Here is a 23350-nt window from a genome sequence, read left to right as displayed (position 1 = left end):
ATAATTCTACAGTTGCTGAGAAGCACGGGCAGGGAGTGTAATAACAACAAGGAGCGTGCCTCGACGTGCTTTCAATCTGCTCCACCAAAATGTAATGACTCTGGGTAGAAGTCTGGTCATCCCAACTTGATCAAAAACAGAGGGAAATCTGCAAATGATTTATTATATCCTGTGGAGATTCATCAATTACACATGTCAAAATGATGCTGAGCTGAAAATTAAAAGGCATCTTTCGTCACCATTATTCTCATAATATAGATGGAAAGTGGGAGAATGAAAACACTGCTGTCAGGAGAAGAGAGGAGAACCACAATCTCTGGTCCGAATTACACAGTATTCAGTTGATTCTTTCTTTCAAGAATAATTGTTAGTTATCTTTACACAGCAGTTGAAATTTTGGGCATTTGCAAATACAACGATATAGTATTATTTTGAAGATACAATTTACTGTGAAGTCAATAAATACCATATATTGCCCATTAGTTATACTACTACTTTTACTTCTTTACTACTCCTGCTAATAATAATGATAACATAATGATAAGTTACAATATAACCTCCAATATGCTAATCAACAATGTAAACGTTAACATCTGTCTTTACTTCTTGGAATTTATTTGGTTTTATCTGATTTATAGGCACCTTATACATCACAAACACATACTACAAATTTATCATGTCTTTCCCTACCTACTGCACATTTTAGCCCTCTTCTATTTCATCAACCTCCTCAAGACTAATGCATATTGCCAGTTAATCATATTTTTCTGTCTCTGTCCCTCCCTAATAAGACTGTGGTGACATGACAGCATCTGGACTAGAGTCCCAGAGTTGTTCTGCTGTAGCGCTACACGTTCTCCCCTCTCACGCTACTAAAACAGGTTAGGCCGATGGGATTCACTGCATTCTCTGCTCCTCTCCTGCACTCCTCCTGGCCTTTTCCTGTGACAGGGCTGCCGATGATACAGATCCACTGTGACATTTTACATTGTGCTCCTTAATTGCAGCAGCTGATAGTGGGATAGCTCATCATATAGCTGCATACCCCCTCCCCACACCTCACCTCCAAATTTGGCATTCTTTTTTTTTTTTTTTTTTTTTTTTTTTTGAGGCATGCAGTGAAGAGTGGGGCACAAGTTAGACTAAAATCCATAGTCCGTGTGCTTTCTTTCTCTTTAATGCAAAGCAGTATGCAGTTTTTACTGCTTGAAGCTCTAACTGTGTATTGTAAGTTTCTGCAAATCCCCAAACGACATTGCTACGTCAGTAGTGGTGTCATTATATTCAAAATGTTCATTCCATTGAACTTTGAACTGACACTTTTCTTGTAAATCTTCAATCTGCTTTTCCAACATTGACATAAGTGGATATATCTAAGCCACAGCCTGCTTGTCCGCTCCGCACTTGACTCTGGTGTCGTGACGCTGTGCCCTCCAGTGTCTCCCATCGCTGCTGACTCCCAAACTGAAAGCCAGACTGAGCCTGTGTGACAGATGCAGCTCTAATTATACAGTTGTTTTAAGGCTGTCAGGTTGCAGCGAAAAGGGAGCCAGCCATTTGGGGAAGTGAAGGAGGGCGGAGGGGGTATGGAGTAGCGGGGGCCGAGGGGGGGGGATGGTTTGATGGACGGACATTGTAACACCAACATCTGGTGATAGCTACAGCTGCCGTATCGTTTTCCCCACCGCCAGCTTGCCGGCTAAATAAATATTGCCACGATCTGTCTTGTACTAGCAAGTGTAAATTACCTTAACACGTCAATAACCAGTTTACAATGATGTTTTTTCCTGCCATTTCAGAACATATATTGATTTCACATTGCTGTTAAATGGCATGATCTTTGTTTGCTTCACCTGTTCTTTGTTTTCAGATAGACTCCGACTCAACTTGGCAGGAACAAGAAAAAAGAATGGGGGGAAAAAACTGTGCTCTGTATTGACCATGCAGTTATTCCACTCTTGCACTCCATCACTGAATGCAGAATTCAATTCATCATATTGAATATAGTGTTTATTATGATAGAAGATATTTCCCAGTTGTGCTCAATGGAGGGAGCATGGGTCAGATTTGTGGCTGTGCGTGTGTATTTGTGTGGACTTGTTTGTGCTTTTTTACAATGGAAGTATGTGCTTGTGTGCGTGCATGGTTTTAAGTGTCAAGTGTGCATACGGAAGTTGCAGCCCTTTGTGTGAGCCACAATATGTAAAGTGTAGTGCTATATTTGGAGGCTCAAGGTCACACCATCTGCATTGTGCCTTTTGTATAAGGAAACTGACAATGATGTCGTATCCGTCAAAAACAGATGAATGAGTCCCAGGGTATTCTCTACTGGGCTGATATCTTGACAAATCTATTACACATCATTGCCTGTATTTTTTATGTCAAAAGTTGAAACCTTTTGAACATCTTTTGGAACACAGAACAGTGTGTTTAATTGTTGATTAACGGCTCAGGAGCCTATCAAAGATGGCAAAAATGAGAGAGAAACTAATTTACTTGCACACAGCTTCCCTGAGTTATTTGAACCCCACTATAGACAGAGAGAAACAGAACCAACATGTTCTGGCAAAATATTAGTGTAGCACTTGGTGTTCCACATCACAGAGACAAAGAAACCATGTACTATGTCTTATACACGATTTCTTTGTATCTGTGCCATGTTCATGTAGCCTCCATCTGAGGCTTCATGCTTGTGCTTTGTGTGGATGTGCATACATGTGAGTGTGTGCGCGTTTGTGTGCGTGTGTGTGTGTGTGTGTGTGTGTGTATGGGAGCATGTACATCTGTGTGCCCATGAAGCATCTCTGCAGGCACACTTGCACTTCTATATTGTATGTGTCTATTTTCATGCATATGGGTTCCTTCTCTTGAGGACAGATGTTGGGAAACCCACAAAATCAGAGTTGAAGCCACACTATAATCACAGCGATTTTAATCAAGGTCTTGCATTGTGACCCACTTATTTTCTCGCAGTGCTGATTGCACTGCAGCACGGTGACGACTAGCATTACAAACTGCAGTCTGTGATTAACCTTCACATCATATACATGTCCCCGAACCAGCATACAGGGATTCCTAATCCCAAAATTACACCCACTTGGACTGGGAAACCTCTCCCTTTGTCAAATTTAAACATTTTCCTCTCCCCCCTCTCCCTCGTCCGCCCATCCTGATATGATACAGTGATGATACTTGCTCCCCTGTATATGAGCAAATTGAGGTATGTCTGGGTGCATGATATTCCCAAGTGACATATTTCAGTCAAACAACCCCATCACCATGCACATATACATTTGCGCACACACACTAACTCACTCACATGCATCCGGGCTTTCTAACATAAATGTACAAACACCCTGAATGCACAAAAATGACTAACTGTTCACTTCAGAAGCTATCTACAAAGAATTACAGCAACGCGGCTTAGAATGCCAAGTGAGGTAATGAGACTGTGTCTACTTAGATACTTTTCTAGATTCTATATTTCCCTTTCAAAGTTGTTATAGGAAAGCCGCATTATATGGCATCTTGTTGCCATGTTGCACTTTTTTATAACTTCCTGGACTGTTCCAAGTTACTCTCTTTCAAGCTTTATGTTGCTGTCTACTAATTAAAAATGTAGCAAAATAAATATGAACTGGGAAAGCAGATGATTACTGTTGTTGTTTGGTACGCTGATGTTTTTGTGAAGACATGAAAGCACCACACTGTATCTGCCACATGTTGAAAAAATTCTTTGACCAATACATCAACTTTATTAAGATATAATAATCTGCATTTCTGCATGCGAGACACATCTTTCATGTTTCTGGGATATTTTCTTTGCTTTTGTGGGAAAGCATGCAGATGATCTCTGCAACATAGTTCTCTATCTTTTAAATCAAAGTAACCATGAAATATGATACAGATGGGCCACACACACACACACATTAACACACTCATTCAACTTAGTCATATGTGCTTTTCACATGCGCTTTTTTTGATTTTTAAGGAAATATCATTATTTTACCAATCTTGGGCATTTTCAGCAGTGTTATAATTTTCACATCAGTGATAATAAAGGAGATTGATTATTCATTTACATGCTTCAACACCATTTAATTGTTTTGCCAGAACACTCAAACTTGGGGTCAGCAGGGCTCTTTCTCATTTACACACAGACGCACATACACACACATAAACATATTCATACATGTGTGCACATACTCCACCCCCCATCCTTCCCAGAGGGTCCTCCCAATCATGCCCAGACTAGAACTCTCCAAAATACCCTGTCCCCCTATCAAACACACACTGTGCTCCCCCTCAGCCCAATCCCTCTTATTCCTCCAACATCTCAATTAATACCCCTTAGGAGGTGAAGCATCCTACAGCGCCACAGAGACTCTGTGGATGTGGATTCTCCCCGTTTGTGTTAACCACAGATGCTGCAGTGCCATTATTTCAAACCACATCTCTCAGCTATCCCTCTACTCCCTTTCTGTGCTAATCAACACCAATAGATTAGATGTGTTGATCCATGATCACTTGTCAAATGCAGTGTGTATATGTATGTGCATGCATGTACATGTTTGCCTGCATATTGTTGGCTTATGTGGCAGCATCTTCGTGTATTGGACAGTCAGTCTGCTTTTGTTCTCAAGATCTCTGATTACTTTTTCTTGAAAAGCTATGAAGATTCACATTCCTCTTTTTCTTGTGTTGTTGCTATTTCACATTTACCTTTGCCTTTGGACTTATGTGAAATTTGACATTTCAGCCTCTTACTGCACAGGAACAGTGCATTGGAGCTATAGAAATATTGAAGTAGTTAAAAAAAAAAAAAAACATCCTAAGTTGGTCAACTTGAATAGCTTGGTAGTTAACAAATTTTTTCAGTGACTTTTTGTTTTTAAAAATATATTGTTGTTTTGCTCTTTGATAGCTTGTGACTTTCTTGAATTAGAAGTATGACCTACTAACAAAGCTGAAGGTTTATATAATGCATCATTGTGACAGCCGTATCACTTATACTATACCTGTAGATTGGCAACAATCTGTGTCCCTCTGTCTCTCTCCTCTCGCCCTGTCTGTTCCTCCTGTTCAGTAGCTAATGGATTGTTGTGGTTTCCAGGGTCTGCTCCAGAAATGTTCTCCTGCGGAGATCTCATAAGAAGTGCCCTCAGCTGGTCCCTCCGTCTGCCATTAGGCCTCTCCACACTTTTTATCCCTAGACCTCCGAGACCCCAAACTGCCAAATGAGTTGAATTATGGCCAGTTATGTGGAGTGGACCCAGCGTCACGGGGGAGAGGCCTGAGTCAGTGGAACTAACCACACTCCTGACCATTAAAAGGCAGCCTGACACTGCCTCTTCATCTTCTCCCCTGCTCTCAAAGGCTGGCGCTGCAAACCCATGTTCCCCTGAGGAGAGTCGCAGTGCAGCAAACCAACCAATGAGCCAGCCAGTCCGTCAGTCAGTCAGGCAGACAGGAAGGCTACCAAAGCACTGATCGTCTCCATACTCTACCTCCCACATCATTAAAGTTGTTAAGCTCTTCTTTTTTCTTTTATGGTTTTTCATTTCTCCCCTATTTTTGAGCTTGTTCTTGCCCCATATCTTCTGCTCTCCCTCAGCTATCTTTTTTATTTGGATGCTTCCTTCTATATTCTTCATTCACACTCCCTACCTTTTTTTCTATTTCTTTCACTGCCCTTCAGCTTAGTGGGTGGAGTTGAAGGGTTATAACCACACAAGGTTAATTGCAGCAGCTAAAACAAGCATGGCGGCCAGGGCCCCAGCCACTGTATAAAGGAGGTCACTGGAGTCAGGCAACCCCCACAAATCCACTCGCAATGCCCGCTGTCACAAGGCTGCTGATCACACCAGGCTAGGGGACCACTGTCTGCATGCCTGACAGATACAGGAAACACACACTGTAAGCACACACACTTGAACACGTGCACACACACGACACACACAAACATACACACACGGCACTGAATTTGATCTGTCACAATAACAGGGGCATCATGAAATGATGGATACAGCCCTTTTTTCTCCTCTCTCTACCGTTCTGCCTCTCTCCTGTAATCTTGATGCAGTGTGTAATGTTTGCTGTAGCCGGCGGCTGAAATTGAATGAATGATACAACCAGAGGTGCTGGGATTACCGTGGGTAGAATTGATGGTATCTGTCCAATGATGTGTTATTTTGTGGAAGTGAGGCAACAAACCGGAGAGAGAAATGATCGCAGCACTCTGTATGATTTTACAGTTTAAGTGGTGAAAGACAAATAGAATAACAGTGATGTGCTAGCAGGGGTTGTAAATGGTTGAATAATTTTCCTCGATTTCAACATTCATTTATCTTTTCTACAACCATCTTTTGCAGGGCTCCGCGTGGCGGCTTGAATGCTGTTTATCCCTCTACCCTCCATTGTAGCATCAACTAGCTCAGTGCCCATCCTTAGAGTTGAGACGGGTTGTGGCCAGTCGCTACTCCCCTAATAGGGTCGGCTCATGAAGGGGTCAAAGATCAACTAATGACACCTGCAATGGATGCTTCTGCCTGGAAGCCTAAGCTAAGGCTGGTCAGGGGCTTGTGGGAATAAAAATGTGTATGCTCTGAGACTTAGCAGGCTGGACCCGGGTCAGGCACAGACCATTGAAAAGACTAAATTCAGCTCTTTCTGCTGGTCTGGGGCGCTAGCCGAGGGTCCTGGGCTATTGTTGTGAGGTCAAGTTAAAGCCAGCCAGATTGCCAGAGCAGCTGACAACCATTCATCACACATGCAGCAGCAGTACAGCGCTCTATACCCGTGAACTGTGGAGAGACACTTATCTGGGTTAAAGGCTTTCGAAGAAACTTTAAGACTTCACTTTTAATTATAAATGTAATTTTAAAGGTGATATTTTTTTGAGGGGAGGGGGGTTATTTGAAAAAAACAAACAAAAAAAAAACCAATGTACTTTACTATTTTTTCTTCTCAGTAATTCCAAACAAACATCTGAGGATATGAAATCAAAAAAAGGCATACCGGCTTTGTATTACTGGCTGCCACCTTTGTTGAAAATTGTGACGTGATGTTGATGGAATGAAAAAGGCATAACTCAACTCTTAGGGTAGCTCAGCACCCACCTGGAATTTCTATTGTGTGCGCATGTTAGAGTTGACTTGTAATTCATCTTTAAAAAAGGCAGCGGTTGCAAACATGTTTTGACTTAGTGACTAAATAATTGCCTTTTAGTGACAAACATGAAGATTTGATGACCAGCGTACGCTGCAGCACTTTAACAACTTTAACCAACTCTGAGGTGAAGAAAATAATTTGATGCTCAATCTGTTTTACCTCAAAAACCCCACGCACATTCAGTATCTTGGACAACAATGGCCTTCCCCCGAGCTAACGGTGCAGCAGAGAGGCTCCTCTCCAATGCTGGAGCCATAACTTTAAGAACACATTGGAGCACTCTGCCTCCCCCTTATTTTCCTATTCTCATACAGGCAGGAGACTTTAAGAAATTAAGTAATTAATTAATTAATTAATGCAGTTAACTTTTTAAAAAAGTCTGTGGACCATTTATCTTATCTGCCAGTTATGTTTGATATACTGTATTTCAGTGGACTAAGAACATCAGTGAATGCTCTGATACACAGTAGCCTATACTGGAGCAAAACACTGAAAATACTGCCCCTTTTCTATTCATTCAATCAAAGATCGGTTTTGTATCGAGAATATATTCTGAATTGAATTGGCACCCAAATATTGTGACGCTATTGAATTGGGGGATAAGCTTATTGTCTCAGGCCTACAAAATAAAAATGATTTGTCACAACCTTTATTTGTCATTTTTGTATTCCATCTTGGTCTAAAATTTAAATCCCTATGGACAGTTTTATGTTTTTTTGTTTTTCACTTAAGTGTACAACACTCTAAAGGTGCACACACAAACTGTGTATGCCACATAACATTTTCTCCAGCCTTTGCCACCTTTGTCTCAAGAAAAAACCCTTTTTTGATATATTTGCATCTAGAAAATGCTATCTGCAAAGACAGAATTTTCTTCCTGCCACTCTTGAATGTACAGTATGCAGTTATGTGTAATTATTGTATGTTTTCAGGCAGGCAGGCAGGGAGACCATGCTGTTGGCTATGAGGGAAAAATTAAATAAGAAGGGCTATTTTTCTCCCCTATGTAAACAGCTGGCAGCATCCCATGCTTGCACAATTAATGGGCATCTAATTGGCAATAATCATTTTTACTTAAGCAAATTTGAAATAGGCAGTTGCCCCTGGAACAAACAGCTGTTGGTGGAACCTTCTGGCAACACAATGTAGATGTTCGAGGACGTGGCTGATCTATGGTTACAGGAGGTGGTCCATACATGTAAACTTACGTACCCAACTGCTGGCGCACACTCGCACATGCCTTTCCACCCAAGTCTGTCAACAGTCTTTTCTGACATTTGCAGGTTCATTAGATGCATGTATCATTGGTAACCCACATCACTCCTCATTATTATCACACATGCTCGTCTTAAACTTTGAAACTAAGTCTAGTCCTATTATTTTACACCCATTTAACCCTTTATAATCCAGGAGTCTTCAGTACCACTGAATTAAACAAAGCATGGCAACTAGAGAAGTGTAGAGGGTGCACTTTCCTTAATTAAATGACTGTAGTTACATGGGCATCTGTGGATGTTTGCCATGTTTTGCTGGATTTCGTAGGAGTAATAACACTAATAATAATAATGATAACGATAATGATGATGATAATATAATAATAACAACAGCAACAATAATAATAATTATAAAATCAGTATCATCTTTAAATTCCTTAAAATTTCCTTCATTGCCTTCATCAGTTTTTATCAACATCTCTCGGTCATTTACATAACATCCAGCAGAGTAATACTGATCAAAGATCACTAACTGTGTTACTTTGAAAATCTTCCTCATATTGACCAATGCCGTGCCAAATTCAGCAACATTCTAAGGAACTTCTTAAATATCAGCTAAAGTGCATTAGACTCTGAGGTCATCAGTATGGCTGCCCCTCCAGTCACGTTGTCAGTTTTATACTTGCACTGTTTTTGTTACCTTTGACAGAGGCTGACTTGACTGATTCTCTGTTAAAAATGCCGTGGCTCACCCAGGAAGAACTGGGCGGTTGTGACTCAGGAACTTTGAACCCGCATGCAAGAAAATCATCTAAAAGCAATAAACCTTGAACACCGTTACTCAGTGTGTGGAGTACATGATGTGAGAAGACTTTGCAAAGAAAGTTAAACTTAAAGACATGAGTGTCAACATTACATTTTTCCGCGGTGTCAAGGGCATTTTAGCCAGTTACTCATATTTTGTTTAGCATTTTTATTGAACCCTCCATTCACAAATTTTAAGGTCGACCTCTCTAGCGTGATTGTATAGAGTTGTGATTTCATTCAACAGAAAGCACCCACACCATGAAGGTCATGATAACATAATAAAATATTATTAAAAAACAGTCCACTACGAGCAGGAAGGACAGAGCCTTGTGGCAGGGAGATGTGGTAGCAGTGAGCAATGAATTAAACACAAAGTTGTGCTTTGCCATATAACTTTAGGTTGCTTGCATAACCCTAGTTCTCAGAGTAGCATGAGTAAGATGTCTCACTGTGAGATCCACCTCCGTGTGCATTTCTCAGAAGCTTTTATTTCATTACGCCAAACCTGATTGGCTGGTGGTGGCGTTGTCTGTTTCAGATAGATACACCTACCCTTAATAGCGTGCACTATAATGTACCATTCAAAATAAGCACCTCTTCTCACTCTGCCCCAGCAAGAGGGGAGGCCTAGTAAAGTCATCCTACTCATGCTAGTCTGAGAACTGGGGTTGCAAAAGTAGCCTAAAGTTCGCATTGATGGCATATGGAGATTAGCCCACGATACCAAAACCTTCTTCCTTTAAACTCCATGTTGCTGTTGGTATAGGTGCATAAGGCATGAACTGGACACAGCATGTGCAACTGCTGTTCTTCAGGGTAAGAAAAAGGCAATGAAGGTCAGTAGGAGAGCCAACCATCCAACCATCTTGGTCACAAAGGTAGGGCTCGACTTCAGTGACACTCTGGCATGCCCTGGGGCAAGCTGAGTGCATGAAGGATGCACTGAGAGCACTGGCCCTTTTAGAAGATGCTACAGTCAGCAACAACACTGTCTTATGAGACACATGTTCCAAGTCAACTTCGTCCAGTGATTCAAAAGAATAACCAGAAAGACCATCCAAAACCACTGCCAAGTTCCATGAGGTGCCTGCAAAAAAGAGTCTATGTACAGTCTATGCGCCCTTTTCATAAAACTGCAGACAAAAGGATGTTGGCTAGCTGTTTTACCTTTAAATCCCACATGGCATGTAGCACTAGCAGCCAGGTACACCTCAGTTGTTGAGAAGGCTTTTTTGTTTGTCAGTCAAGTCCTGCAGGAATTACAAAATCTCACCAACTGGACATTGAAAGGAAACATGTCCCTCCTCATGACACTGCTCCTCAAACCAATCCATTTACAGGCATAAAAGGACCTGCTGGAGGAGGCTCCAACACTCTGGTTAGAGTATTACAGTGTATTACAGGCTAGGTCCATTCTCCATGTAGTGGCGTACTCCTGAACAACAGATCCACCCCCAGATTAAGAACTCCAAGGACATGTGTCACTTTCAGAGACAGGAGATGTTTGCTGCTCTATAATATGCTCTATATAAGTCTGTGTGCCAGCATATGTAGGCTAACTGATGGGAATGTAAAACCCCACTGATGGATGATATAAGCTGACAGTTGTGTTGTCTGTTCCTGCTAGAACATGATGTCCACTGAGAAAGGGAAGAAAGTGCTTCAGGGTAAACAAAAAAAAAAAGAAAAAGAAAATAATAATAATAATTATAATTTATGTGGGACCACTGGAGACTGATGCTCCAGAAAACTCTCACTGACCACGCCTCGAATATTGTGCTCCAGCCCAACAAACTCACATCTGTGATTACCTTCCCTGGCAGGACGGTGCCCATGGTCACCCCTTGTACCAATAAAGCTGAATGTGCCATTATGCATTCCCCCATGACAGTTATCCTCTATGCAGTATGATGCACAGGGTCTAGTCTGAGGGAGGCCACCCAGTGCTAGAAATCCCCTTTGTACAATTGGTCGAGTTGGGCTACTAGTCCAGCTGACGCCACCAGCCCCAATAATTGAGGACATAATCTGAAAGGAACAGATTGGTTTAGATGAAAATGCATAAGGCAAGCCCTGAAAGCTTTCACCGTCTCTGCTGACAGGCAGCATGTGAAGGACACATTCCAGAGTCCAGAGATAACCCCAGGAAGAGTCTCCTCTGCACTGGAGACATCACACTCGTTCCAGTGTTTATTATAAAAACCCAGGCTTGTCAGGTGTTTTATGAGGGTATTTGTTTGCGTCATAACCTCCTGCTGCGACTGTGCCAGAAGGAGCCCGCCATCTAAATATGTAGCCAGATGAATGTCTTGCTGTCTTGTCTGGGCTATTGAGCCTTGGCACACTGCACAAGTGCTTGTGGCAGACACCCCAAAAAGTGAACCTTACATATTTCCTGTGTGGAAGATGAATTGGAATGTGGAAATATGTGTCATTCAGGTTGACAGATGTGAACCAATCGCCCTGGAGCACCAAACGTAGCAAGGATGCATGAGTGATCATCCTGAAGTTGTACTTTCTGAGGTATTTGTTCAGAGCCCATAGATCCAGGATAGGGTGAATGAATTTTATTTCCAAACACAGAGTCGAGCCCCAGAGTGTTTGTCCCCTCAGGTTTGAAAGAGAGTCCATCTTGTTGGCTGGAGTCCTAACAGGGAGGAATGGTGTATTAGCCGGTATGCTAAAAACATACATCTGCAAGGCCCACTTGGGGCCCTATCTTGCGCCAGACTCCCTAAACCCGCTATTTGCGGATTTAGGATTTAGGTAGAGGCGTTCCCCCGTAAAAGTTGCTATCTTGTGCACCTCCCGCTATCCGCAAAACACCTCCGCTACCCGCTATATTATGAATAGGCGTGTTTTGGGCGTTATGCCAGTTAAACCAATCAGTGTGCCAGGTGCCATTGCCTTTAAGGGCAGGCTGCGCTATCCTAAATCCTAAATCCTAAACCCGCGATGGAGAGAGGGAGGTAGATTTTCTCAGGGCTTCTACTGAGGCTAAAGCAAGTTGGCTTTATATATATATATATATATATATATATATATATATATATATATACATATGATATATTATATTATAGGCGAGTTAATTCGGGAGGTGGAGCCACATGTGTCCAAGTGGACGTGTCACAAGGTTGTACTGATTGAGTAAAATCCCCGGCCACACAACACACACACAAGAGGCAGAGGTGGAACTATGTGTAAACTAATTTATTGACAAGGTAGATTGGGCAAATAAAATATTAAAAATAAAAATATAGCACAGCTGCTGGCTTATGATAAAACAATAAAACGTGCTGGCGTAAGTGTCCAATTAAAACAGTCTTTCCTCTAAACAGTCTATATGAGTAATATACTCAGTCCATAACGGCGGCGTCCCGGTATCAGTCCGGCCGTGTGCGTGGTGAGGCTCCGTCGGGGCGCGCATTGAAGCCGCCTGGGCGCGCTCTCTTAACAGCCCAAACTTTAGGGATAGCGGATAGCGGGTGGTCCTGACCACCCGCTATCCGCTATCCCTAAAGTGTGTGCGCAAGATAGCAACTTTAGGGATAGCGCATGAAACACGCCCACGAACACACCTCCAGGCGCAAATGACGGAGTCGGCATAAGGATAGCGGGTAGCGGGTGGCGCAAGATACCGTTTAGGGATAGCGGAAGCTCCTAAATCTGCAATTTGCGGGTAGCGGGTAGTGGCAGCAGATAGCGGGTGGCACAAGATAGGGCCCTTGGTGTGCAAAGCTGGATACATATCCGCTGAGCTACTGTGGTTGGTTTTCTGAGGCTGTTGAAGACCTAACTGTCTAATGGCTAGGGGAACAAACGCTCCAGTCTATGGTGAGGATCGGAGAGCCGAAGTGTATCAAAGGCAGTTAGAGCCTGATGACAAAGTTAGCAGCTAAGATGGTGGATGGTCTGTGGATGGTTAAGCCAGAGAACCTATAGAACAGGTTGACAAGCAAGAAGAGGTTTTTTTGATGGCGCTGTATCTCAGCACAAGCTATTTTATGGTAGTTGGATTTACCTGACGCAGACGTTGCAGTCATCAGCCAATCAGGGTTGGTGTAATGAGATAAATGCCTCTGAGGAATACGCAGGTTGGCACATCCCATAGTGAGTCATCAAAACAAATGCTATAAATGAGAACTCATCTGAACTGGAGTTACTTAGACTGAAAGCCAAATAGAACATGAGGAAAAAAAGAAGAAAAACCCAGTTCAATTGATGAAAGTGCAGTGAAAGGACAGTGTAAGACTTTTTGACATTGACTTAAGACTCCTGATATAATGCACAACTTCATTTACATGGTGAACTCACTTCTCTTTTAAGCCTTCCCTCTGATGAAAGGTGGAGTGATGGAAAGAAAGGAGGGAGAGTGAGTGTGTGGGACGTTGTAAAGTAATGTCAAATAACCTGATTGTGAGAAGGGAATGGATTAAAGGCATTGTTTGAGCTGGAAGAGGAGGTGCCTGCAATACTGCTGGCTGCCTTCTTATCTCGCCCTCCAACAGTGGTCTAATCTGTTGGTCGAGCACGGCTGCAAATAATTTCCATCCGTCAGACAGACAATGGAGCTGCCACCTTGTTGTGCATCACGGATTACTGTACTGTGCATCCTGTCCTGCCCCTACATACACCCCTGACAAAGGACTTAATTGAATATCCATCCATGGCTAATTTGAGTGTGTTCCATGTGGGCACACACACAAGCATACGCTTAAAGTCCATATAAAAATACATACAAACAGCAGACTTTTACTTGTGTGTGCTCCCTACAGCACACACACACACACACACACACACACACACACGTAGACAAACACTGCACTGATTGCACATACCCCCCATAGGAATTTATTTTGAGGTGATTTATTCATTTAGTCTGATGTTGAAAGTCAGGAATTATTGCATCCAATCCTTACGGCTAAACTGTAAACAAATTGGATGGACCAGATTCAATTAACTCCATCTAACCTAACATATAATTACACAAAAGCGGAGAGTGAAGAGTAGGAGATAATGGAGTTTTTTACCCTTGAACCTTAACCCTACTTTTCCCATTTGTTTATCAAATTAATTTAAGCCTGTAGATTTGTAATGCTTGGGCTTAAATACATATAATCACCCATTTTAGCTTCATATTACACTTGTGCTTAAACTAATTAATCCTCAATGTTTATCATGCATAAGCAGTGATGGCTTTGCATTATATGTCTACAGAAGTCAGGTTTTTAATTTTTATCAAAAAATGTTGGTTGATTTCCTATTGTCCTTGTGTTGTGGCCAACCTTGAATGACATTGGTATTGATAATGGCATATTGATGGTTTGTCCCAGTACATTTTTTTCACAGAAAAGTCTTTCTGTATTAAAGTGTATTTTTTTTTTTTTTTTTTAATTTCAAATTTGAGTTGTAAAACAAACACTTAACATCATAGGCATTTTGTGAAAAACAAATTCATGTGTCTGAGGGAGTAGAATTTGGTCAGTTGTAATGCGCATGATGGCTGTCCATGTTTTCTTAATTGAAGAGAATGTCTGCTCTGGTTTTCAGAAGTGACAGCTGTGCTTCATCTCATATTGATGTGTTAAACAAAACACTGCCCGCATGTTTGCCTTAAACTAAGTAGCCCTTAACTGCTTGGACAGACAGCAGGCTGTTGCACTTTATGTATTTGTTTATTTTCAAGATAAGGGGCCTCTTTTATGGATAAGCAGCTGACGCTCCTGCACTGTCAAGCTGGGACGGGCTGAGGGAAGATAAAATGGAGTCTGTTAATCTGGTGCTGGTGAGCGGGTAGAGCGATGTTATTGACCTACGCTGGCAGCAATGTGTTTCAATTATACACCGCCATCCATTTGTCAGGCAAGCGGAGCGATGGGGGGGACACGGGGTTCAGGCCTGGGTTAGAGTCATTCTCCATCACTTATGATGTGTCTTTGGAAAGCACTTTAATTGAATTACCCAATTTATTCTTCAAGCAACAATGCCCTGGCCCAGACCCATGACGTGAAACAATTAGATACAAGTTTAAAATCGGGCAGTTTGCATACTTCATCTTTTCATGGGGTACGCAGGGAAGGAGACAGCTAACTTATGGAGACTTTCCTCTCTCTCTTAGCCTGAATGAGTTGTATTAACTTTAATTTGATTGGAGGCTTTACCGAGACAATTATTCTGTCTCTTACACCTTTTTTAAGAATGTTTGAGGAACAGCTTTATGAAATCTCTGCAGGCCTATAGCATGGTAAATGGGCCTGAGTATGTGCTGCTAGCCACCCGAATGCACAGTGCACCATGTGTATGTATTGTGTAGGAATGTAACTGGTAATTTTTCAGCAAAAAACAAAGTCCCAATCCCTTGGCTAAGTGGGCAGTTGAGAATGTAATGTATTATGGTATATGAGCAACTTAAAGATAACTTTAGCTGACATACGGGCAGTTTACCCCTGACCAGAGTTGAAATTTTCTGGGGATTGTTGCTAATTCATACAATCCATCATAGCTCACATATGGACTATACAAAGTGCCTAAAAATGGCGGCCTCCTGGTTAACTCTCCAAACGTCTACATCTGTCTTGCCATTTTGGAATTGCTGCATGTGCAGTGCACATTGTCAGAACTAGGGCACGCTGCTACCATTGGAGTTTTCCTCTTTGTTTGCTGCTGTAAGCTTCTAAGCAGATTTCCTTGAATATTTTCCCTGATATTTGCAAATTGCACTTGTGCGAGTGTGATTAATTCTAATCAAGTTCAATTTATTCTGGTTGAGCAGCTGGAAGAGGCCTGAGTGTTGCCTGTGTACTGTCTGTGAGCTGTCTGAGAAGACGGCCAGGCTGTCGATCACCTTAGCCCCAGTTCCAGGTGTAGGGAAGGTGCTTGTGTCAGACGCACACTGGCCTACTTGCACTCTGGCCCTCGCACCTGGCCGTTCACCAAACCCTGATTGTTAGTTCATCTGTTTTCACCAAGACAACAAGTCTTGCTGTCTGTTCCCTCTATCTGTGTCTAATCAACAGTGTCGCTCTCACACTATCTCCACAGCTCATCTTGTTAAGGGCGAAGAATAGTGGATAAAAATGTACTCTATATAAGCATGTAATGTACACCAATTATGTTAATTGCAGTGTTGCAGATGGCCCAGTGTTGATTGCAGCTTTAGGATCAGGAGAGGCAGTCTGAAATTTGAACGTGGGAATCACGTGACGCTCATTACTGCACAACCTCAACCAAATATCCCGTCTTCACTCGTCATCCATCTGTGCTGACTGTCTTTGACAGATAAGACTGTGTGGAGAACTCTGGGCAGCTCAGGAGTTGCACAGCAAGCGGCGGAGAAACACTATCCCTAGTTTTAATTGGCAGTTCTCTTGTTAAGCTGAATTTGGGAGTGTTCTCAACACAATTAGCATAATAAGTAATCTAAAACAGCAATGATTGGCAGATAGGGGGAAAAGGAGGACAGACAAAGGGCTACACATCTGTTACAGTTGTGCCATTGTTCTGTGGCATTGTCTGCCTAAAACTGTCAGTGGTCACCCCAAATGATTATAAGAATAGAGGAATATAGTATTACAAATTAATAGCAAATATACAACATATATAAAAAGTACCAAACAAACCAAACAAAACCAAATTAACAAAAAATTACCCCTTAGCAAATTCTTTTATCCACATTTAACTATATATCTTTCATTTGAATAGATATACAGGTAGAATAGAAAAAACAAAATAAATAAATAATAACAGAAAAACAGAAAAATAACATTCTATGAAAGTACTGAACATCTGTAAAAATGGAAATGCTAAAACAGGTTTGTCAATTTGTGCTTAATAGTAATGTGCTCATTGAGACATGAGAAGGGTCTCCTTCTCTGTTTGGTGTCTCTGCGTGTCATTTTCCCCTGACACTGAACCACACTGGGATATGGATAGCTATCCACTCCTCGTGTTCTGGCTCCAGGGGCAGGAGAACCCACTCCAAATGTCAGTCCTCTATGGGAACTGTGACATTCGAAGCGTGCCAAGATCCTCTGCCGTGTGTTCGGAAAGCATGTGCAGCCTGCTGTAAATTCATCATCGTCAGCGGCAGTGATGCGCTTTGTTCTGGCCATTGAGGCAAGTCAGTTAAGCTCCCATCTTCTGTGGACTATACTAAACTGAACCCATGCTGATGTTCAAATGAATGCAGTCCTTTCATAAAGCAATGGCCATTGAACTCTGAAGACATAATATAGCCTTAAGTCCTGCAACCTTTGTGGCAGGGCGTTCCTGCCAGGCATGATTCCTGTTTGGTGAATAAGTGGGGTAATTATGGTGCGGCTGGGGCCGTGCAGCAAATGTCACCAGCAGATAAACAGTAGGAGCAAACCTTCCGTAAAGGCCTGATTTATCCACCCTGGACCTCCTGTAGCCTGCAGATGAATCAGGAGCACTTGGGTGTAAAAAATGAACTAGCTTCTCTTTATTTCACTGGAGTTAAAGGATGCATATAATTGGAGAAACAGTAGTTAGGTGATAAGGCCCCAGGTTAAAAACCTCACTTTGTCACGCACCAAATCTCTCATGCTAGCCTAAAATGTGGCTAATGGTTTGTTGCTGTGGATGGCATTCCAGACATTGAAACAATAATATTTTTATGACACAGGCTAGTTGAGATTTACATCTTTTGTGCTGAGTAAAGAGGGTTTCAATAGCTGCAGTGTGTACAAAATGAAACTTGTGTATTCCTGAATTCCTAATGGAAACGATAGCAATATTATAATCGATCAAGGTTAATATGGTTTTATACGTGGCTATTTCAGGGTGTTCATCTTGAGCTTTCCTGTTCCGAGTCCCCACCTCAGTGTCTCTGATTGGTGGTTGAAACCACATCCATTGTGCTCCATTAAGGAGTGCCCACTCACGCGTGACTGCAGGGCGGCCTTTATAACATCATGAGCCTGGGGAAATGGGAGAGACGGGGAACGTCATTCCATTACCTGCTGAAATGGATGCCCCTGTATCTGCTCCTTGATTAGCTTTGTCTCAAATAACAATGATAGCTTTAAGTGTGTCTAATTGAGGCCGGGCTCGCCCTCCCTCCCTGTGTGAAAGTGCTTACTCATTTTGTCTGTCCTTTTAATAATTACATTATCATTTTACGCCCCTGCCGGTTCCTTAGGAAGTGGGCTGGCGGTTGTGTTGAAGTGAAAGCTCATTATTGGAGCTGAATTATGTGCCGTTTATTGATCCCCATGGTGGATTATGGTGCTCTAAGTTAGTCTAGACAGAATAGTTAGCCAGATGACAGAGAGGAAACATAGAGGCCCCTGGGGAAAGATCCCTGGGCTCAGTTAGCAATTAATGCCTGCCAGGTAATGGAATTTAAGTTTACACTAAATCCACCAATGCCTTGACATTTGAAGTGCCTTATAAAAAAACATTAGCCTAATGAGACGGTCGAGAGCAGGGGCAGCATTCTTTTACACATTGCCGCTCTCTTTCTCTCTCTCCATCTCTCTTTCCCTCTCTCTTTCCATCTCCATCTCCTTGTCCCATCTCATCATAGAAGCACTCACATGCCCCCTTGTCATCACCACACATTGGTACCCTTTCATCATTTAACACCTAAAATTCACATCAGAATAGAGTGAACAATGATGCTTTTCGGATGTGTATTTTCCTCCGTTGATTGGCTGGGTGCAGGTTTGATTGATGGGCATTAGCTGAGTCCATTTTCCAGACAGGCCTTGCTAATCTCCATCTTGGGTTGGGTGAGGGTGTTTGTGTGATAAAGCGCACGATGAGTGGGGGAAAAGGCCAAAGTGCTGAGTAAGAAGCCAAGCGGGCCATTCATCTCTATAAAGCCGAGGGTCCGTTTTAAAGCTATCCATCATTATCTTGATGAACACGCCATGTTGCTAACAGCATAGCCTCCCTGCCATCCAGGGCCAGTGGTGGTTTGTCCTTGAGTGGACTCATGAGGACCTCAGTCATATGGGGAGTGGAAGGGTGGTGTGTGTGTGTGTGTGTGTGTGTGTGTGGTGTGTGTGTGTGTGTGTGTGTAGATGTGAGTGAGATGAGGAGGGCTACTGTTACATGAGGTAGATTTACCTCCTAACAAAGTCTCTGTCCTTTCCCCATATAACACAAAAAAATATGCAATATACAATCAATACAATATATGCATCTGTGTTTGCATTGCATTTCTTTGTGTGTTTGCATGTGTGGATGCCTGGGATGCACACATACACACACTTACACAAGTGGTGTGATCAAGGACTGTTGTTGGGGCAGGCTGCCAGTTGCAGAACTACTTTAAAGGACAGCCTTAATGAAAAATACTGGATAGTCAGGCAAGTCTGCTGCACCTGTTAAAGCAGCCTTGTTCACCCTGGGAGAGAGACAGGGAGCCAACAACTTTACCCCATAATGAGGCCAATATCTAGCTCAAAGCCTTTCTGTGCCTTCTGTGTGGTTTACTGTGTCCTTGGCTCATAAGCCTTGATAATGTCAGTAAATACATACAGGGGCATGGATAAACTGGGCTGTAATCCACACTACTTCTAGATGGAAGAGGAATGGAAGTGAAAGAGAAAGAGAGAGAGAGAGAGAGAGTGCGCAATAGCGGTGAGATGGAGAGAGAAAGAGAGAGAGAAGCGGCTGATTAGACTGGTTTTACTGCTTCGCCGCCGACCTAGAAAAACACAGTGGCCCTGACCTTGCATAGCAGAGCCCTTATATATCTAATGATCTCTGAGTACCTTAATGATACAATGTGTTCTCTCTCCCGCTCTTTCCCTCCATTTTCCCGTTCCCTCTTTCATAGCGCTCTCCTCTCTCTCTTTTACCCACACGCCTCTGCACATGTATGCTCACCCCCCCATGCGCACACACACACACACACACACACACACACACACACACACACACACACACACACATACATAGTACACAGCCTTAAAAGACTCAGTCAGCAGTTTGGGCTAGGAGTCTAGCAAATGAGCTGTCCTATTGAAATAGAAAAGGAGAGTGCTCTGTGCTGCAGAAAATGCTGCTACCGCAAGCCTTACAGAGGAGGGACGGAGGGGAAATTACTTGTTCGGACAAAGAAACATGAGAATGTCCTTTCACTACAAATGTACCAATTTACATTTAGACGGGGCAGATTACATCCATTTCTTCTATCCATTCTTTCTTTCTTTTCTACTTTTTTTACGGCTCCTATATCTCATCTCATTATCATTCATATTACACCACTAAGTGCTGTAAGTGCTGTAAGAGAGAGAGAGATGGAAAAAAAATCTTTCAATTCAAAAATATATTTTTTTCCTCATTGGTTCAGCGTTATTCCCCCTACTTGTAGGTATCCATTGGTTTGAACACTCTCACGGTCTGGTTGGACTCATGCAGTTTAATGGCGCCGGCAGTGTAATACAGCTCAGCTTCACTGCATCAAAGATGACTAACCAACCATAGTACCTTCTTACATTCTTAGAGCGGGGGGTTGAATACTGTGTAATAGCCTCTTATCACATCAGGGGGAATGTATTTTTAGACATGATGGGACTTGACTTGATTGATTGAACTCACTGGTAATGCAACCTGATTCACCACACCTTACACTATTACATGGCTGATCCAGAGGAATAAAAAAAACAAAAAAAAAAAACAGCTCATCTCTTAAGTCTTCATCCAACTTTTCAATTCCCCAATCCCATAGAATGACAATATATTGTGTCACATTAATGGGTGAAAAACAGCTTCCACTGGCTTAAGTCATTCATTCCAGCTTCTAATTCCCTCTCTTTGACCACTTAAAGCATGAACCCCCATTTTGGTCCCGGCGTTCCCCCTCTCGGCTCAATCCACCCACGGTAATTAAGATTCCTTTCTGCTCTGAATTGGAATGTTAAGATGGAGGGTTATCACTGGGCTTCTGTGGGCTCAGCCGATGAAACACCTATAGTGACCTCTCTGATTTACCCAATAGGAGTTCCCCTCCCCACACCCATCATACATCTCCCCCTCCTCCCTTCCCCTCCACGGCCATCTTGTTGTGTGGTCCCCTCTCTTCAGTTCTCTCATTACTCTGGGCGAAGGCCTGGGAGGCTGGGAGGTGTGGAGGAGGGCTTCTGTCCCTGGATGAGTGAGTGTGGATAAGAAGTTGTTTGAATTCATAATTGTGCTCTTGTGAAGGGGGAGATTTGTAAAGCAAGGCTGAGTTCATTGTGTGGCAGTGCGAGTCCGGTGGAGGGTGCGAGCCGCTCAAAGCTAATGTAATCTACGCTATTAGAGAGGGTTAATTAGCTGCTGAACTGGAGCTTGAAGAGCAGAGAGAGAGAGAGAGAGAGAGGCAGAGAGAGAGAGAGAGGGAGAGATTGTGAAGGAGGGCGGGCAGGCGGGATAGAGAGGTCTTCAGGGAGTCATTAGAGACTGCTTGTTGCAATACAGCCACACAGTCAATAAGGCTACTCCTCTGAGGAGTAGAAGAAAGGGAAAGAAAGAGATGGAGAGAAAGAGGTTCACACCATGAAAAATGTCCCCGTGTCTTCAGATGTGCTGCTGGATGCATGTCGGGAAGCCAGAGATGAATTTAACGGCTTTATTTTTCCTCCTCTGCCATGTAAGAGCTGTTCCAGTGACAATGCTGTGACTTTTTTTTTTTTTCTAAGTTAGTTCCTTGTGCATTACTGTATCACCCCTGACCCGTTCTCAAAATTAAAATTATCTTACACTAGCTTGTAATTTTAACTGCACCTTGATACTTTAAAAGATCATTTGACACAATGCAGGGCAATCACATTCTCTCTTTCAACATGAACAGACAGCCCCAAATAACTTTGAGATTTCTGAGAAAAGCCACCAAAAAACAGACATTTTTGGCTGCAGTAATTACAGAAAGACTGAAGACTATTTTCAGGTGCTGACTCTTTACCCAGTCCCTGTTTTTTTTTTTTTTTTTTCTTTCTATAGAGCTCTCATTACAGCACCATAAAGCCTGCCTCATTCCTGTAAGTACTGGCTCAGTGATGAGGTTACAATTTTAGGTCAAACTGAGTGTGAAAGCCAGAACATTATACAGTACGCTGGTTTCATACTGTACCGTCATGCAGTAGTTCTCAGCCTTTTGGCGGTGTAGCAAGGCATACCATAGCACAATAACAGTTTAAGACATGAAATTATCGATTGCTCTGAAATGTCACACTTTTTCTTAATGGGTAAATAGAAATGCATCTATGAGTGATGGCCAAAACATCAGCTTTGTAGTCATGTAAATGTAATAATTATGCTTGAAATGGATTTTTGTTTTTACTAAAAAAAACAAAACAAAGATATTAATACATGCATACATTGTAACAATAAATCCACCCATCACTGATCAGTAGGCCTTGTCACACCCAATTAGGAAACGCCACCCTCAGTAGTTTGGAAGTATTACATAGAATATGAAGTTAGGTCAGTGGTTCAACTTGGTATGTGACTGGCTTTACATATACTATAGTGCAACTTGAATACAGTTTAATTTCTGTTAATTGTGCAGGAATACCATCCAATCAAAGTCATGAGTTGAATTTGAAATCAATAGAATGTTGCATTGTTAAAGCGTAAGTTGCTTCAGTATCGTTGAACAATGGGCGACACTGTCCATGCACTTGCAAAGATCAGGATTTGTTTGCTGTTCTCCCTGATGACTGAAAATGGCATACCGCCTTTGGATGATACGCCGTGAATTTGCTGTTAATATTGGCTCAGTGATGAGGTTTCAAGTTTAGTTCATACTGGTCGTGAAAGAATATTATTCACGAACAGCATTTTCTCGCGCTGTGGCCTCATACTCTACATAGTAGTTCTTAACCTTTTAAATTCCAAGTTACACCTCGGCAAAATTAAACAATTGCAGGATACGTTAAGATATTGATTACATGAAAATGTAATGCACCTTCATACCCGTATCAACACGAAAATGGATTTGTATGGCACCTCGAGACTTAAAAAGCGAAAGGCCAAATTCCAGTTACTTTATTATTGCTGGATTATTGACTTTGATCTGGAGGTCTCAGTTTTAGACTGTGTAGGAAAAAAGGTATCCATCATGTCTATTGGTCATACTGAAAACCTCACTCTTTCACAGCAGGCCTGATTTTGTTGGGCCAAATAGCTTTTATGCCCATCCTTTC

General features: G+C 42.3%; 1 protein-coding gene across 5 annotated transcripts in view; it reads left to right on the top strand.

Moving 5' to 3' along the window:
• LOC115364632 (protein pim1-like) overlaps positions 1-23350 on the top strand; it is a 329092-nt gene that overhangs the window by 67179 nt on the left and 238563 nt on the right. The gene's annotated exons all lie outside the window — the stretch shown is intronic.

This window comes from Myripristis murdjan, chromosome 9 (assembly GCF_902150065.1).
Source record: "Myripristis murdjan chromosome 9, fMyrMur1.1, whole genome shotgun sequence".
Taxonomy (NCBI): domain Eukaryota; kingdom Metazoa; phylum Chordata; class Actinopteri; order Holocentriformes; family Holocentridae; genus Myripristis; species Myripristis murdjan.
This window is presented reverse-complemented; position numbering and strand designations above follow the sequence as displayed.